Source organism: Rattus norvegicus, chromosome 14 (genome assembly GCF_021556685.1).
Source record: "Rattus norvegicus strain SHRSP/BbbUtx chromosome 14, alternate assembly SHRSP_T2T, whole genome shotgun sequence".
Classification (NCBI taxonomy): Eukaryota; Metazoa; Chordata; class Mammalia; order Rodentia; family Muridae; genus Rattus; species Rattus norvegicus.
The window spans coordinates 99467322-99486478 of NC_141547.1; the positions used below are offsets into that span (position 1 = coordinate 99467322).

General features: G+C 47.9%; 1 long non-coding RNA gene across 1 annotated transcript; it reads left to right on the plus strand.

Moving 5' to 3' along the window:
• The first annotated feature begins 6 nt into the window (after positions 1 to 6).
• LOC148001473 (uncharacterized) lies at positions 7 to 8251 on the plus strand. Its single transcript, XR_015637732.1, has 7 exons — positions 7 to 201; positions 1733 to 1799; positions 3515 to 3680; positions 3787 to 3877; positions 4197 to 4302; positions 7156 to 7259; positions 7954 to 8251. It is a non-coding gene; the product is annotated as an uncharacterized LOC148001473 (long non-coding RNA).
• The last annotated feature ends 10906 nt before the right edge of the window (positions 8252 to 19157 follow it).

The following is a 19157-nucleotide window of genomic DNA, read 5'->3' on the forward strand; positions in this document are numbered from 1 at the left end:
TGCTTTGGTATACTCTTATCTCCTCCTAAAACCACAGACCACTGTGCAGCCACAGGATAACTCCAGCTGGGAACAGGGATAAGGAGCAACTGGAGCCTCAGGCAGGGTACAATGCCTCTCCCCGCCTCCTTCTAAGGGGATCAGCCACACATGATCATGAGGGTTGCTCAAAAGTAGACACAGCTGCTTCCGATGAAGATGGTAATGACTGTTACATGTGCTAGGGTCTCTCTCTCTCTCTCTCTCTCTCTCTCTCTCTCTCTCTCACACACACACACACACACACACACACACATACACATACACATTACACATACACACATATACACATACACATATATACATGTATATACACACATACATACACACATGCACACACATACACACACACACACACACACACACACACACACACACACACGACACCCTGTGCTATGCTGGGACTCTGCACTTCCAGTAAGAAGATCTTCATCAGTTGATTGTAAGTCCTGGACCTTGGACCCTCCTTGTTTCCAGAACTATGACCTGGATAAACTATTCTTTATACATCATCGATGTCTGATATTCAGTTATAGCTACAGAAAGATTTAATTTGATAGAGAAAGTAACTGGGCTTGTCTCTGCATGAAGTACCCAAGTGGTGTGTGTGTGTGTGTGTGTGTGTGTGTGTGTGTGTGTGTGTGTGTGTTTAACAGAAGTAGGAAGCAGGAAGAGGCGAGGTCTATTTTGCTGCATGGGTAACTAGGATAACATAATATGCCCAATTGTGGCCAGTCACTGCCAAAGCCGGTGCTGCTGTCTGCTGGACCTAATAGGAAGCAGGAACCATTTAAGTTCAGAACGTCTAACAAAATCCCCAAAACCTCTACATTTGTTATAGCCACCAAGGCCATGGTCCCCACCTTACATGGTCCCCATGTCTTACTCTCCCCTGTGACCCAGACCTTGCCTTTTTCATTTTTTCCCTAACCCCCCTCCCAGAACCTCCTCCAACTTCATCTAGGTAACTCCCACCAAACCTTTGGATCTTAGCTTCCTCCCTGGAAGGTTTTTCCGTGATAGATCTCATGACTGTGCCCATCTAGTTCCCAGACAACACACTGTAGTAGTTTTACATTTGATGATTGTCCTCTACATATAGGAATATGAAAATTCCCCATGTCCAGCACCATTCCTGGTACCTTGGAGACATCCAGTAAATATTTTCAGAAGGTATATAGACCCGTCCCCAAGCACTGAGTGTAAACTGGTAGCCAGCACTGGAGGATAGGGAAGGACTAAAGTGGGGAGTAAAGTGGGGAGTGTGCAGAGTCAAAGGTCAAGGGTACGGGGGAAGATGTGATCAGAGTCAGAACCCAGAGGAAAGAGAGCTCTGAGAGTCCATGCTGAAAACCAAGGTCATGCTACAAATGAATTATTCTTAAAATCAATGTGACAGTAAGTAGCCTGGCAGCTGTATTTCTTTACCTTATGCTAGCCACTGGTCACCACACAGAGAAACAATATTTATTTAAAACTGTACCTCAATAGTTGAGCATTTAAATGATCTACCTGAGCCTTCTATGGCCACCCAGCTACCTTCCAGCCCCAGCTCATGATACCTGCACATTACCATTGGTCTGGCCCTTTGGGCTTCAGCTGTGTTCCTATGACCTCTCTCTGGACCTCTTCCTCATGGCTCGAGTTCCTCCATCCTCCTCAATGGTCTGAATCTCCCTCTCTGCTTCTTCAGGTTGGCAGACATCCTGCCTTACTCTCTATTCTGCCCAGCTTGTGGATGATCAGCATTTATTGACAAGGTAAGAACGGTTTCACAACCCTGGGACAGGAGATTCTTGGTATAACCATTACAATGCCATGTCTACATTGAAACGAGATATGAAGAGAGAACACGCATGTGTGTAACAACCAGGGTAGACTTTTCACAGTGTATAAAAACATGCCTATATCGCTCAATGACAGCAACCAAAGCAGACAATGGCAGGCTAGGCAGGGAAGTGTCCCCAGGCAGGCAGCCTTTAATGGGTAGACACTGAGGAGCAAGCGGATGAAATGTACCTAGGAGCCCTAGGTCTAAGACTAACGGAGAACTTAAAATGCAAAGACCCCAAGCCTCATTTCTAGAAATTCTTTCTGTTGCTTTTATCCTAAAGACAAGCTGTTGAAAGTTTTAAGGAGTGTTTGCGCGCGCACGCACGCACACACGCACGTGTGTGTGTGTGTGTGTGTGTGTGTGTGTGCGCGAGCGCGTGCACTGATTGTGTGGGTAACAGATTGAAGTTAGGCCACTTAGAAAAGCATTCCACATGCAAAAAGGATTAGGAATAAGGCTGGGTATTTTTCCCAAGCATCATATTCATTATGTGTCCCTAATTTCAGCCTCACATTACCTGGGGAACTTTAAAAACCACTCACTTCATTCCTAGAATAGGTCACTTAATTGATCAGGTGTGGCCCATGGATGGGGCGTTTTCAAAGCTTCTGCAAAGTTTCTGCTGTAGGGCAGAGCTGAGAGCCGCCGCTAAGCTACCCTGGGAAACCTGGGCTCCAACGGACCAAACTTAGGGCCTCATGAGTCCACAGCAGTCACTCAAGTGTGGTTTGTATGATGGACACAGGAGCTTGTTAGACATGCAGATGGTTGGCGTTTTAGGAAGGTATGCTTTTAGGTCTGTGAAGCAGTGTTTCCTGAGCAGTAATTCCTGAGGTGACTCTTTGGAACGTAAGATCGGCAGGGACCTTGTCAGACATTGGCATTCACCAGCCACTGAATCAGAGGCCCTAGGAAAGGGCCTTCTAGGTGGTACTGGTGCAGGCCAAATGGTCAGGATGAGCTGAACATGGCAGCTGGTGTCTGAAATCCTAGTACTCAGCCTGAGACAGGAAGGTCGCCATGAGTTCAAGATAAGCTGGACTACATAGGGAGTTTCGAGCCAGCCTGGGCTACAGAGTAAGATCCTATATCAAAACAAACAAGATAAACAGCACAGGCTGTGTGCATGTGTGTGACTTAGTTGTCACGTGACTGCTGTGCAATCATTGGGACCTAAGTTTGTTCCCTTAGAATCCATATGCAAAAATAAAAAAAGGCTGGAGGCAAGTCTGTAATCCAGTGCTGAGGGGCAGAGATAGGAAGGTCCCTGGATGCAGGTCAGAAAGTCCAGCAGCTAGGGCTCTAGTCGGATTGTTAAACTCCAGGGTCAGTGAGAGAACCTGTCTCAAAAAAAAAAAAAAAAAAACCAAAACAAACCAACCAACCAACCAAACAAACAAACAAAAAACCCAAAAAAACAAAAAAGCAAAAACAACCCCCCAAACAAAGCAACAAATAAACAAAACCAAAAGAAATTAAAACAAAAAAAGTGGACAATAAAGAAAACACCCTACATCAACTGCTGAGCTGTCCACACATGTAAATTCACATACACATGCACACACACACACACACACACACACACACGCACACACATGTGAAAAAAAGTGGCAGCTAACAGCAAGTGTGCTTTGTCTCCAGGAGTCCCTGATCAGCGTGTTCAAATTCATCACCACTGCTGGAGAAAATAACTGCCACCTCCCTGGGAGCCACTGGTCAGCAGAAAAGAAGGACCAATTAATTAAGCACGTGATTGAGCAGCTTCACACCAAGGCAGTGCGAGGGGATGCTTGGTGGGTTCCCTGCTGTAAGTAACCAACCTCACTGTAGACCTCCCCTCCACGAGCTTCATCCTTTCAAGCCTTCCTATTTCCAACCTCCAATGCATAGATTCTCTAAGCCGGTGTTTCTAGTTTTGTTTTTCCAGGTGTATTCAACAAACCGGAAGCAGGATCATCTGGGAGATCTTACATCCATTCTGAAACCGAGGGAATCAGGTCCCAGGTGAATCCTTTTTAACCTCTCTATGATGCCCTTTAAGATCCGAGATCCCCTAGGGTGGAGTTAGGGAAAATAGATGGGGTAGCAACTTGACAAAAAAATTAAATTAAAAAAAATTTTTTTTTCGTTCTTTTTTTTCGGAGCTGGGGACCGAACCCAGGGCCTTGCGCTTCCTAGGCAAGCGCTCTACCACTGAGCTAAATCCCCAACCCCTAAATTAAAATTTTTTAAATCTCCAAATCAACCAGACAGTCAAATTTGTTTGGGGTGTGTGGTCCTGGTGGCTTCCTGTACATATGTAATAATTCCCATATGTGCGTAGGCGCATACCAGTGTTTACCAGGAAAAACATTGTTGCTTCTTCTGAAACTTCGCTACTCAGAGTGGGCGAGAAACCATGGAGCCTCAGCCTCATTTATGACAAACAGGCAAGTTTGTAAATGCTGGCTCTCAGGTTAGCCCCAATCTACTGATCCAGACTTCCAATTTCAACACAACGCCTCAGTGTTTCTTCGTCATGTTATAGCGTGCGCATGCGTGTGTAAGAACAATTTAGGCGAGGCAGTCCATTCTCTCTTTTCATCTGGTGGGTAGCCGGGTCATCTGTTTCACAATCTTCTTTACCTCTGAGCTATCTCACAGATACTCATTTGCACATGATAGTTTGAAAAGTTCTGATCTGAGAGGCGGGAGGGAGCGTGGGGGGGGGGGGTGGATGGATGAAAGAAGTTCTGGAAGAGAAAGAAAGCACAGATTATAAAAGATTCGTGTTCACTAAAGCTCAAGTTCACCGATTCTCGAGTGGGACAGTGAATTGGGTATGAGCATGCGCATCTACACAGGGTGCGGGGATACTGAGTTGCACCTCCCCTGGGCTTCCTAAGCTCGCCTGGGCTTCCTAAGGAAGGTTCCGCAGCTGTCCAGCTGTCGCTGCCTGCCTCTTGGCTCCTAGAGCTCCATTGTGCCCCGTTCCTCCATCGCCTCCACAACAGAGCTTTAGACCTGGGTGCAGATTCATCCAGGAAGAAAGAGCAGGGCTGCCTTTCAGAGTGGTAACACTGAGAAAGGTGGTAAGAAGAAAACGAGTTACCTCACACCACGTCCTTTGGTTAAGAGACACGTTGTGGAGAGAGAGAGAGGGGGAGATGGGGGTGGCATCCCTTTGCCTTTTCTCCCCAGGCTCCCAGGTCCCCTCAGTTCTACAGCGGGCCCTGGCTGCCCTTCACGGCTCAGTGCCCACGCACACCATCCTTCCTCTGAACAAAGCCTGCCTTCAGACTCTGCTCCCAGTGTGTGGCTGGCCAGGGGCCAGAGGCTAGCTGCAGCTAGACAAGCCACTTAGCCAGATGCATGGGTTTGCCTGCATGAACAGCAACTAGCATTTCCTTTGTCCGGGGTCTCCTGGCTCTATTGGTTCTGAACAGCTGGAGGCTGCCCAGGGGGCCTCGGAAGCTCATCTGAACCATGATTAACACCCCAGCCACCCCCCATTACCCTTTTCTTTCTCTTTCTTTCGCTTTCCCTAACCCTCTCTCGTTTGTTTGTTTGTTTGTTTGTTTGTTTGCTTTTAAGATAGAGCCTCACTATGAGCACTCTATGTAGCCCTGGCTCTGGCTAGCCTCTCACTGGAGCCTGAGTTTGAACTTCTGACCTCCCTGCTTCAAACTCCCGTCTTGTACCACTGCACTGGTTTCTGTGTGGCTCTGGGTATCAGGTAGGCAGGCAGGCACTCTACCATCCGAGCCACATACCTAGCTTTCTCTAATTTCCATATTCGCCCTGATTCTATTTGGTTTTTCTTCCCCATCCCTGACTTCGGTGCATTGCTCCCACGTGCACTTGGACACATCAGTAGTGATGCCACACAGCTCTAGTGACACCCACTTTAGCTCCATGTACCCTTCCAGCTGCTGCCCTGGTTTTCACTTCCTGTCCCTACCTTGCAGCCATTGTCAGTCATTGCAGCTGGCCCTCCATCTGCACTGCTCCACTTAAAACAAATCTCACAAAGGCCCCATGCCTCCTGCTGCAGATTCAGAAAACCCAGCCTTTATACACGGGACATGAGGCTGGGAGAAAGGCTCTCGCCTCCCATAGACTTCTGTACACCCTGCTGAGCTCCTGGGCTACTCTGGCAGCTCCTTCTCTGTTTGTTCAGTAAGTTTAGTGGGTCATCTATACTCACTCCGGGTTTCCTTTTCTCCTTCAAATTTAGGACCCATATGATTTCACTATAAGAAAAAAATAAGCCTTTTTCTCCTAGTACATCCCAGTGTAGGCTGAGATTAAGCACTAAAGGACATGCAGGCATAAGTGTTTGCTTATTTGTGGTGTGTGTGTGTGTGTGTGTGTGTGTGTGTGTGTGTGTGTGTGTGTGTACATGCGCGCATGCATGTGAGGATACATTTGCGTTTGTGTGCACATGCGTGTAGAGGCCTCAGGTTGAATCAAGTGTCCTTCTCAAACACTCTCCCATCTAATTTTTAAGTGGTTGTGTGCATGTGCGTGAGTGTGTGTGTGCACGTGTGTGGTGTTGCGAGTAATTTTAAAATGCACACCAGCTCCTTCGTGGAAGCTCTCCCTGAGTTCCTGGCTATGCTTATGCTTATGAGAAGAGCCACCGCCATGTTGTTGACCGGCGTTTTCCTGAGAGCCCCACCCGTTCCTCTGGCTGGCTTTACTAAGCCACTGAACCACTGTCCCTCCTGAGAACACTTGGAGCTACCCCTTGTGTTCCACTGACCACAGCTCCTGAGGCAGGCTTTCCCCGCCCACCTGAGTCATTGCAGATGGAAAACACCAGACAGCCTTAATATTTTAAAATCAGATAACACAACCACTGGGCAGAGAATCTATTGTCTTAAACTCATCAGCTATCTTATATCAGAATTCTTCCCGTGGCAGAGGTCACCACCGGTTCTAATAGCCCCCAGGCCTACATGGTGTCTGTGCTCCTCTCTCCAAAGTCTGGCCCCAAAGCCCCTTTCTCTATATCATCTCCTCCTCTGCCTCCTGGAACCTGGAAAACCCTCCTCCATATCTTCGCCCAACGATTGGCTTCTGCTGTCTTTATTGACCCAGTGAAACCATTAGGGAACCTCCCCCTACAATACAGCGTGTGTTTCAGAGCGTGCATGTGTGTGCACATACATGTAGAAGCCAGAAGTCAATGTTCTCCATTGATCTCTATTTTTTTTTCTTTTCTTTTTTTCCGGAGCTGGGGACCAGCTCTACCACTGAGCTAAATCCCCAACCCCGATCTCTATTTTTTTTTGAAGCAGGTCTCTCCCCAAACCCGGAGTTTATTACCTGGTTACTCTGGCAAGCCAATGAGATATTAGGATCTGCCTTGCTCCGCATTTAGCGCTAGAGTTACAATAAAGTGGTAAGGATCCGAATCTGGGGGTTTGTACTTTCCCAGCAGGCACTTGACAAGAGCCACTTCCTCAGCCCCCACTGTGACTGTCCCTGCCCTTGTGGCTCGTTGGCCAATATGGCTCCACTTGGGCAAAGGGAACAGAGATGACAGATGGGCTCCAGGAAGCCCTGTATGTCAGAGCCCTGTGAGTGTGTACGGTGACACACTAGGACCCACCTTAGGGAGGCAGATCAATTTACTTGGGGTGATTCAGGCTTATATAATTTGGAGAACTGGGGGGTAGGAACATCCAGGATGGGGGAAGGTCGTTGGCTAAAGGCTTAGGATACCAAAGTGCCTCATCAGCATGGGGAAACATTTCAGGAATCCCGGGTGCTAGCTGAACAGGTTCTTATCTGGAGGAAGGAAGTTGAACTTGTAATCTAACTAAGGCTACATGATGTTCTTCAGGTAGAGGTGCATGTGTGTGTGGGGTTGAACTTCCCAGACAAAGGTCAGAGAAGGGAAAGCCCTGTCAGTGAAGGGAGTCTTCCATATAGCCCTGAGCCTCAGAAGGCCATCTGTATAATGGTGGACTTCAGCCTTAATTAGCAGGGCAACACCCCATTTTATTTTTTAGAATTTAACTTAATAATTGTGAATATATACATAATGCTGTGTCTGTCTGTCTGTCTGTATGTATGTCTGTCTGTCTGTGTAGGTGGGCCCGGGCCACAGTGCTTATGTGGATGGCAGAGACAACTTTCTGGAATTGGGTCTCCCCTTTCACCTTGGGCTCCAGGAATCAACTCAGGCTACTGAGAATGGCTGCACTGGATGACCAGTGAGTCTTAGTCTTTGCCTCCCCAGTGTTGGTATTGAAAGGCCTAGGCTATTTGCTGTACCCGGATTTTACGTGGATATTAGAGGCTTGAACTCAGGTTCATATGCAACAAGCACTTTAGAAACTGAACCAATCTCTTGGATCCAATAAATGATTTAATATCAAAACATTAAAAGTGTGTAAGGGTAGTTCTGATGCTGTCCCAATTGGTTCTTGATCTGTCAGTAAAGAAGCCATGGGCCAATTGACGGGTGGAAGGAATAGGCGGGACTTCCGGGTCTCTGGAGGAAAGGAGACAGACACAAGGGAGGAGAGGAGAGTTTGCCGTGCTTTGGCGAGATCTCTGGAGGAGTGAAGGCCTGTGGCCACTCCTCTAGGCGGGTGGTCAGGGGTGTTTAGCAGGGACTAGATGTATCTGAGCCACTAAAGTTTAGGGCAGGTGGGAGGTGTGGAGGTAAGAGTATAGCTAAGGGCACATTTTTCCAGGCGGGAGACGGTAGCGCCCAGCATTGCGAAGGCAGGTTGAAAATGAACAACCGCGAGTGAATCTTTTATAAGTGTAGGGTGCAGGGTGGGGGCTGGTATCGCGGCCCATGCCTGGCGTTTAGTTGGGGTGGCAGAGGTTACACTCAGCAAAAGTGCTCTGGGAAAAACGCGAACAGGGAGGCTGGTGGAGAACCACGGCAGTTCACACTGGGGTAAGCAGGCCTTCCTAAGGAAGCACAGAGTAAAGCTTACGCCTAACTGCACTACGGGACTCACCCAGGAGAATCAAAAACAAAGTGTAGGCAGTGAGGACCGCTACCAGAGACACCTAATCCCACCTGCGATCCAGCTCTGGCTATCTGCTGGGAGCCCAGCTCTTCTGGGTGTCTCTCATTTTGGGTTTCCTTACATGTGCTAGTTAGTATTCTCCCAGACAGCCCTGATCAGCAGCTTCTTTTATCCACCAGTTGCTCAGACAGAAACTAAGGAGTTACTCCAGCCCCTTCCTCCCCCCTCACCTCCCCACATAATACAATGGCTTGTTCTGTATACCACCAGGATGCACCCACTCCACTGACTTTCCTTTCTGACATTTACTTACTTACTGTGTCCTCATCTGTCCCTTGCTGACTTCAGTAATATCTCAACTACTCGCCTAACCTCCGACCCACCTGATAAATAGCGTGAAGAGCTCCAAATCCCGCAGCAGCTCCCTTGTTACCTCAAATATAGATTTTGTAGGTTGTGTTATACAGCCTGTGGAATGTGACTTCCACTCATCTGTCCAACTGCATTTTGGGCTACCCGTCCTTATCTCACTGGGACCCACCCTCATGGCTGCCTTTCTGTTCCCAGAACGGTCCCATTATTGTGCGCTGCCTGTCTGTTGTGTGACAAAACTTTTCTTGCGAGACCCAGCACACATTTACTCACCCCAGATAGGGGGCGATAGACCAAGGTACAGATACCACAAAAGTCCAACTTGGTAAACCGTGAGCTTTACTGGGATTACCTACAGGAGCAGAAATGACTCAAAGACAGATGATTCGCCAAGATCCAGCTCAGCATGTGTGACAACTCACAAGGCTGGGAACGTGGAGCGCACCGAGCAGCCTATAGGTAGCTCAGTGTACTGAGAGCATCCTTTCCAAGTGCCTCTGTTGGTATCTCTGCAGACAGCCTGGCTGGCTTCAGCTTCTTTCAGGCAGCGGGTCTGTCTCAGACTCCCCCTGAGGACTCAGCTTTTTCGCTTACTCCAGTAGGGCAGGGCCTTGTGAATCTTGTAAGTTGAGGGACTTCCTAAGCCGTTTACCTTCCTGTTTAAGGAGCTTCCAGAAGGATGGAATGTTCCAATTGCCGTGAACTGTTACGCAACATTGTTGCAATCCTGGCATCTACAATAGGCCCTGCTGAGTTCCTGTCCTGTGGCGTGGTGGAAGCTTCAGTTGTTCGCCATGAGCTACCTGTCCACTGCATCACTTGTCTTTTCCACTGAAGGTCACCAGGGCAGGCAGATGACAAAACAGAGGAGCTCTGGTGTCTGCCGCTTCATGAGTGGTGGTCAGTTTTCAGTGGCTTGCACATCCCCATTAGGAATCAGGACTCCCTTCCTGGTTGGTGAACTATTTTTTTCAGACACATGGTGCAGCCATTTTCCACCCAGCCCATGGCTTCCTTTCCTCTTGGCCGCTGTCCCATCCTCATCAGGTCTTCAGGATTGACAGCACCTCCGTCTGTTCAGGTTACCTCCATCCCCTACTTCCCCAGGCCTAGGGCACTTTTTTCTAATCCTTGAAAAGAAAACCTTGTTCTCCTCATACTCCATGCTCCCAACTAGTTTACCAAATCCTAAGGGCTCAAAGGCTTTTGAAAACCAAAACCAAGATTCTTTTCTTTCTGTTACAACTGCCTGAAAGGAGAGGCACTGTTAGGAGACCCCACATAGCGGGAGTTCCCCTTGTAATGGGTTAGACACAAACCACACCCAAACATCTGACTCACAGAGAGCTAGAGAAATCCTTTATTAAGTCAGAAGAAAAAGTTAAAAGTGGCTGGTTTCTGACTCAGACAGAAAAGCAGCGGCAAATAGCCTTGTAGGGGTAACTTTTTAGAAGAGAAAAAGGCAGGACTGTGTCAGAATGGGCTAGCATGTGGTGGTGTATTTTGATTGGGCATGTTAATTACGTGAATTAAAACAAGACTTTTGATTTCTGGGCTTCAACAGTTTGCTAGCTGGATCTTGGTCGGGAGCTTGGGGATGGGAAAATAGCCAAATGAGGAAACAGACCTTAGTGGCTGGCTTAGGGATGAAATAGGATGTTTTTTAGCAAGGCAGACAGAATGGGGGAGAAGGGTAAGGCCTGCCAGAGCCACGCTCACCTTGAGCTGGCCAGAGTCCCTTCAGGTTTACCCTAAGTAATTGCCTTACTTGTGCAATTGTGGAGCTCGATGGCCCGAATCTGCTGTATAGGTGGATGTTTGTGGAAGACGTGATGTTTCAGTGTTGATTTAGAAGCCATCTGGACGGATGGGATCAGAATCCCTTCCGTCTCAGGGGAAATCCAGACTTTTGACATAATGCCTTGTACCGACTGAATGAGGCCAACACACCCCAGCCTAATGGCACATTGCTCAAAGTCAACTTATTTAAATGTTAACCACACCCACTCACAGCAAGGTGCACATGGGTCTTCAAAGCATTGAGCCATAGCCTAGTCAGAGCTACATGAAATTAGCCACCACACACACAGAAGGCCAGCCTGTAAGGGTAGGACAGCGGTCTGTGTGTTGGTGTTCACCTGCGTGTTCACGACTGGATACACCTGGAGCCACCTCGTTTGTTCCCCCCGAGATTCAATGAGTCCCATTTATCTTGGTCTAACTTTTCCACGTTTGGCTTCTTTCCTGTTTGCTTTCATTCTGATTGTTCCAGACTCAAGATTACTTCTCATGCTTTGTGTACGTTTACAAATAATTGTTGTATTAAATATTTAATCTCAAATGGGGACTTCCACCCTGATTTAAATAATTTTATTCCCAGCTAAAAGACACAAAACTTTATAATAAGACTTTAAAGCACCAAAGCGAGGCAGACATCTACCCTTTAAGCCACTATGTCTACTTCCCTGTCATGACCCCAAGATGACTTGTCATGTTCTACCTGGGCCGCTCTTACACCCACTGGCCAGCTCTCATGATCCCTTACCCCACGTTATCCTCTTCCCTCTCCACTCTCCTTTCCTCACCTCTTCATGGTCCTCCCTCGGACCCCCAACCCCTGGAACCAAAACTCCACCTACCTCTCTTCTGTCCAGCTATAGGCTGTAGGCCTCTTTGTTCAAACAATAGTTTTAAGATTTATTTATTTAATGTATATGAGTACACTGCAGCTGTCTTCAGACACACCAGAAGAGGGCATCGGATCCCATTACAGATGGCTATGAGCCACCATGTGGTTGCCGGGAATTGAACTCAGGACCTCCGGAAGAGCAGCAATCAGGGCTCTTAGCCTCTGAGTCATCTCTCTAGCCCCCCAAACAATAGTTTTAAATTAAGGAGCAAAGTCACATAGCATCACTTGGTGTATGTGAGGATCTCTTCATTCCTGGGGAGGCAACCCGTTGTGTTTTATAAAAAAAGAAAAAGTAGGCAGGGATATGTTGGGTGGAGGTGCAGGGTTGGGGTGGGGTTAAGGAGGTGGTGACTCTGAAAGTCCATGCTGAAGCATCCCTTCCCCCTGAGGTACCAGCCACAAGATGGTATAGTATAGAATAGTTTATTTAGGGTGTGGGGAGGAGAGTTGAGGGGATAGAGACAGAGAAAGGAAGAGGGGGGGGAGGGAGAAGGAGAGAGAGAGGAGAGACCAGCCATAAACAGGTGTGGGGGGGCGATGGGGGAGAGAAGGAACAGAGAAGGAAGAGGGTAAGAGAGTAAGAAAGCAAAGAGAGAGGAAGGGCCTCTTTTGTAGTGAGTCAGAGATACCTGACTGTTGCCTGGTAACTGTGGGGTGGAGTCACAACCAGACTTTGGAGCAGACCAAATCTTAACAAGTAACCTACAGTATGAGTGCCAACGAAGGTCTTGGGAGCAGAGTTCCCTGTATGACCACTACATCGGTCATGGGGTTGGCAAAATGTCAACTGATATTCTGCCAGTTGATTCTGCTTTTGGTCTGATCCCTGTTTCTTACTTTTGAGGCCAAATAAGGTCATTGAGCATCCTAGAACCCAATCAATTCAAAATAAAATAATCGCTAAATCATAAAATAATTTAGAGAAATCACTATACATTTAGTTCTCTCCAATGAAACTATTTCAATGGTTTGTTTGAAACACTGAACTCTTTAGCCGAGAAGATGCATTTGGAAGACAGAAACTGGAAGATTGTTACGAGTTTGAGGCCAGCCTGGGCTACATTGTGAGACCTTCCCATAAAACAAGGAAAGGAGAAAAGGAAAGAAGGAGCAAAGAAAGAAGGAAGGAAGGGAAAATGCAGGAAGGAAGGACTAGTCTTTCCTAAAGCTCCTTTCTTGCAGGAGTGGCTGGAACTGGCTTTACTGGTGGCTTACCACAAGCCTACTTGGCTTCCTGTGAGACCCATAGTGCCCCGTGGAGCAGGGAGTGGGAAAGTGGGCAGAAACTCCGCCCTTGCAGTGATGGTAGCCTTGGAGTCCTTGAGACCAGCCAGCCTGTTCCCTTGCTCTCGTGCTCCCAAACATCCCAGACGCCCAGCTTCACAGAGACAGAAGTAGCTTCTTCTCCCAATGCCTCTCTAGAGAAGGAAGTGTCCAGGTACAGCTCACATGCTCAGACCAATTTATACACAGCAGAGTCTCATTTGCCTAAACTAGCAGCAAATAAGACCAAAGCAGCCATTACCCGGGCCCTTCTGTAATCACCGTCAGTTCTCTTCCCTGTCCCCGCTGGCCTGAGCTTTTCACTGTGAATCCTAGGGCCAGTACAGTCTGTTCACTTACGTGAGATATCGTGTAATTAAATGGCAAATGCCGAGGGCCCTGCCATCCTAGTTTTTAGATTTCAGTGTCTCCCTTAACCTTCTTACCTGACAGCGAGATGTATGGTTGAGTCTAATGTCCAGACTTTAGACCTTGAATAAATATGGCAGGAGTGAATGGCTCAGAGCTCCTTCATTAGTTCTTAAGAAAATATACGTTCTACCCTGCTGTGATGGCCCAAGCCTGTGGTCCCATTTTCACTAGGAACTGGTGAAAGGCCAGGCTGGGCTGCATAGCAAGCTCTAGGCCAGCCAGAGCTATAGAGGGAGACTTTGCCTCAACAATTAAACAAACAAACAACAACACAAAAACAAAAACAAAAATCCAAACCTACAGCAGCAGAAACTCTGATTAGATGACTAATGGCTACTGACTTTATTACTTAACCAAGGTTAAGTTGAGCTGTTTTAAATGTGTATGTGTGTGAGTGTTGGGGAGGCTTGGGGGGATCTGTGTATGGGGGTGTGGGAGGGAGTATATATGTGGGGTATATATGTATGTGTATGTATTTGCGTGTAGGGGTATGTATATATTGATGTGTGTGTATGTGTGTGGGGTATATATGTATGTGTATGTATTTGTGTGTAGGGGTATGTATGTATGTATGTGTGTGTGTTTGTGTTTGTATGTGTGGGGGTATATATGTATGTGTATGTATTTGTGTGTAGGGGTATGTATATATGGATGTGCGTGTGTATGTGTGTGGGGTATATATGATTGGGTAAATATGTGTGTAGAAGTATGTATTTGTGGAGGTATGTATGTGTGTATATGGTGTGTGTATGTGTGGTATGTGTGATATGTGTGGTGTGTGTGGTATATGTATATGTGTGGTATGTGTGGATATCTATGTAACTGGTATGTGTGTATATGTGGCTATGAATATGTGTGGTATGTATGGAGTGTGTGATATGTGTGTATGTATGGGGGTTGTATGGTATGTGTATATATATGGTATGTATGTGTCTCTCTGTGTGATGTGTTTTGTTGTTGTTTTCTGTTTCCCATTTGTGAATGTTCGAGGAATTGGAAAGAACTGAATATGTGGCTTTTAAGCACTCACAGATTGGTCATACAGAGGTGCATCCTGAAGACCACTGAGAGGTCCTGGGACATGTGAGAGCGTTTCCCCCATTATTCCCTAACTCTGAGTAATGGAGTCCATGTGACTTGAGATTCAGATAAAAGGCTCAGTTCAGTCTGAATCCCTGGGTGGAGTGGAGGAGATCAGAAGAAGGCATTAGAAATTGAGTTACAGATGGTTCAAGCCACCATGCAGGAGCTGGGAATTGAACCTGGGTCCTTTGCAAGAGCAAAAAATGCTCTTAACTATTGAGCCATATCTCCAACTTCTTTAAAAAAAAAATTAAACATTTACTTAGTATGTGTATGTGTGTGTGTTTGTGCACACAAGCTATGGGTAGAGGTCAGAGGACAACTTGTGGGAGTCCGTTCTCTCCTCTACTACACGGGCTCTGGAAACAGACTCAGGTCACCACCAGGCTTACCAGCAAGGACCCTTACCAGCTGAGGCATCTTCATGGCCCCTCAAGTGAATTCTTGAACATGTACGCTATATCTCTAATGGTTGGAATGCTACTGGGCCCAATTAAAGTGTAAATCCACCATTTTCAGTTTTCACCCAGTCTTGAGGGGTGAGGTGGGGAGCAATAAGTCCCATTTCAATGATGGCAGACAGTCTGTGAGGGAGGAGGGCAGGCAGACTTCTCATACACCTGTCTTTCCTTCTCTTTTCCTCGGTCTTAGTCCTGTGGGGCTTGAAAGTTAGGAAAGATAAGTTTTCTGCCGAGCTGAATAATGAATCTTTAGCACGAAGGGAGAAAAGGAAACTACACCCCAGTGCTCACACATAGAGAGCAGCTCCTCTGCCCCAGCTGAGGCCTCCCTTGCCTTCCTTAAAGCTAACACACAGTAGGAACACTAGACAGACCCTCCCTCCTTTAACCAGTACACCTGAACTAGGTTAAAGGCTCTGCCATGTCTTGTGGTCCTACCCTGCAGGGTTGCCCCATTGGACTCACAGTGGCCCCTTTACAGACCAGGCTAAACACTTGAGGAAGTTAATACTCTTGCCTTCACAAATGGTGGGTCAGATGATACCTTCACTTCTCGAGACCTGCCTCATTGTGGCCGGTGTCTTCAGAATCCATAGCCCCCACTCCTGCCACCCTCAGCCACAGTCACAGCCACTCACCTCCCTCCTACCGAATCCCTCCCCCCACCCCCACCCCCACCCCCACCCCCCACACACAGAGGCAACGGGCCAGTGTGGAGGGAATGAATGGTTTCAGTCACATAGGAATGCCTTTGATCAAGCAGGGCATTTTTCTTCTGAGATCCATATGCTTTTGGACAGTGGTTCTCAAGCTGTGGGTATGATTCACGACAGCAGCGGAATTAGCAGAGTTATGAAGTAGCAATGAAGTAACTTTATGGTTGGGGGTCCCCACAACTGTATTAAAGGGTCTCAGCATTCAAAAGGGTGAGGACCACGGCTCCAGGAGAAGTGAAACTGCTCCAGCAGCATGGGGAGTTGCTGGACTCTTTACCTCCCCAAGGACGGCTATTCCTGGACCTTGCTGGTCACGGGGGTGGGGGGGTGGGGGGGGTGGGGTGGGGTGGGGGGGGGTGGGGTGGGGTGGGGTGGGGTGGGGGTGGGGGTATTTGGTTTGAGGTAGAGCCTAGTTTCCCAGGACCAGCTTTCTGACCTGGAGTCATCTAAGTCTCCTGCAGGCTTTGGCATCAGTAGCTTGCCTACAGCTCCATCTACTAACTCCAACAGCCTCCATAACTGACCAAACTGGGATGGCAGCCCCAGCTAATCCCTTCTTAGGGACTCCTAGGGCAACTCCATCACCCAGGGTGAGTGTCATCTTCAAGAAGAGTTAAGGGGGGTTGGGGATTTAGCTCAGCGGTAGAGCACTTGCCTAGCAAAGGCCTAGCAAGCGCAAGGCCCTGGGTTAGGTCCCCAGCTCCGGAAAAAAAAAAGAAAAAAGAAAAAAAAAAAGAAAAAAAAAAAAAAGAAGAGTTAAGGGTTAGGCCCCTCCCCTACCCTCCCTTCCTCTCCTTGGAATCTAGGACTTGGAGAAAGGTCAGATCTCAGGGGCAAGGGCATTGAGGAAGGACCCAGATGTGGTTTGGCGGGTGCTGGGTCCCCGGCTGCAGGCAGTAGCACAGGTGCCCGTTTCGTTTCGTGACCGTGCTTGCATTCTCAGACCGCCACCTTATTCAAACAGGAAACTGCACATTTCTCACATTCCTCAGCCTGAGCTAGAGGACTCGGACAGAGAGAGGCAAATGGTGTGGGCAGCATCTGTGGACTGTGACTGTTCTTTCTTTTCCCCCTGATGGCAAGACTGTTCCAACCTTTCGCTCTCCCCGTGTGACGAAGCTCTATTGCACACGTCTATCACACACACCCCAACCCCCAACCCTGTCCTGAATGGATTGGAAGGACTGGAAAGTGTCTTCTTGTTTACGCTCAGTCTTTGGTGTGGGAGCAGGCTCAGCTTCAGAGAAGAGGTCAGGGCTAAGCCCAGAAGGAAGGGGAGCAACCTGCCAGCCAGGAAACCAAGGCAAGAGAAAGGGCTGAAGAGACAGGCGAGGTAGGCCAGCAGAGCTGTGAAGGAACAGAGGGCAGCCTAGCTTTTAAGAAATACAACGCAAAGGGGCGTCTTAGGACAGTCCCATACCAAGGTGTAGGCCTGAGAAATTACATTATGCAACAGATCGGTGCAAAAGGGGGTTACTGGGGGGTGGGGTAGTGAGGACCTGGGGGAGGGATGGAGACAGACAGACATGGAGCAGTCAGAGAGTCATGAGGACAGAGAGAGTGGGTAGGGTTGGGGCTCAGAGAGAGAGAGAGAGAGAGAGAGAGAAAGAAAGAACGGGGTGGGGTGGGGTGGACAGAGACAGAGAGACTAGACAGAGAGAGACAGAGAGATAGAGACAGAGAGAGTCACAGACAGAGAGACAGAAAGAGACAGAGAAAGGCAGGGACAGAGGAAGAGAGACAGAAAGGGACAGAGAAAGGCAGGGACAGAGGAAGAGAGACAGAAAGGGACAGAGAAAGGCAGGGACAGAGAGACAGAGTCAGAGACAACAGAGAGACAGAAAAAAGAGACAGAGAAAGACAGAGAGAGACAAAGACAGAGAGAAAGAGTCAGAGACAGACAGACAGACAGAGAGGCAGAAAGGGACAGAGAACTAGCATGGCGTGTAGTCCTTTATATGGGCAGGCATCGGTGGGTGATGACGTAAGCTACCGCCAGGCCCCTGAGAGAAGGCCAGTGGAATTTCCTATACACTACCACCGACAGGTAAGCTGGGAACAGTTTTTTATTTAAGAAGATTTCCGTGTTCCCATGTGGGAGGGAGAAGTAGGGAGAGTAAAAGGCTAGTAGAAAAAGCAACACCAAGTGTTATGGGGGATCCAGGGTGCCAGCAGATGCGGTAGGACAGAAGACTGGAGTTAGTTAGATGGGAGGATAGGCATGGAAGGCTGGTGTGTCTGCAGAGGAGCCTGCGGTCCAGATGGATGGTTCACGGAGTTTGAAGCAGGAGCTGCAGGGACAGCATTTCTATCTCCCAAAAAATGGTGGAGCTTTGGGGAGTTAATTAGGTCTTATTAAGTCGTAAGGATGAAACCCCTATGATGAGATGTGTGCTTTATCAGAAGAGGAAGAGACCAGAGCCCTCTCCGCTCTGGTGTTTAAGGACAAGCTGCTAAGGTAGCTGTGTGATAGCCAGGAGGAAAGCCACATTAGGAATGAATTTTCAGGGTCTGGAGCGCTGTGAGAAATCAACATCTGGGCAGTTAAGCTGCTGTGCTACTGTGTTATAAATGCTGAGACCAAAGCCTGGGTCATGCTAAGAGGTGGTCCCAGGTGGGGAGGGACAGGGCAGAAGAGGCAGGGAGTCACTGGGGAAGTGAAATGGCTGCTGAGCCGAGAGATCAGTGAGGTCAGAGGTCACTGATCAGGATCCAAACCTCACAAGCATAAAATCCCTCCAACTGCCTTCAAGAGCCCCCACAAGAAGAAGGAAGGCAAATGGTTAGACCGGTCCACAGAGGGCTTTGCTAGACTAACAGCCAGAGGAAGAGGACAGAAAGGTGAAGGTTGCAGAGAAAGGAGAAAGAGAAGAGACTTATATACACATACATGTGTATATAGCCACGCATAATTATATGCACATACGACTATATGGGCTTATATGAAGAAACCTAATAGATGATGGATAGATGAGGTAGAGTAGACATGACTTATTAAAATGGAATAGGGGGATGGCAATACATATGCATGTGTGTGTACACGTGCTATCAAAGAATATTTTCGGCAAATTAATCTTTTATAGGAAAAAAATCAGAGAGGTAAGTAAGTATACTTCTTAGGAAGATGATATACTATTCCAGGTCAGAATACACAGACTACAGCGTCCATCTTGTGCCCAGAGTGATCACCGTTACTGGCTAGCCATACTCTTGGTCTCACCTCCGATTGTTCTTCATACAGGCTCAGGGAGCCACGCGGTAAACTGGCATGGCCCCTGACACGACAGC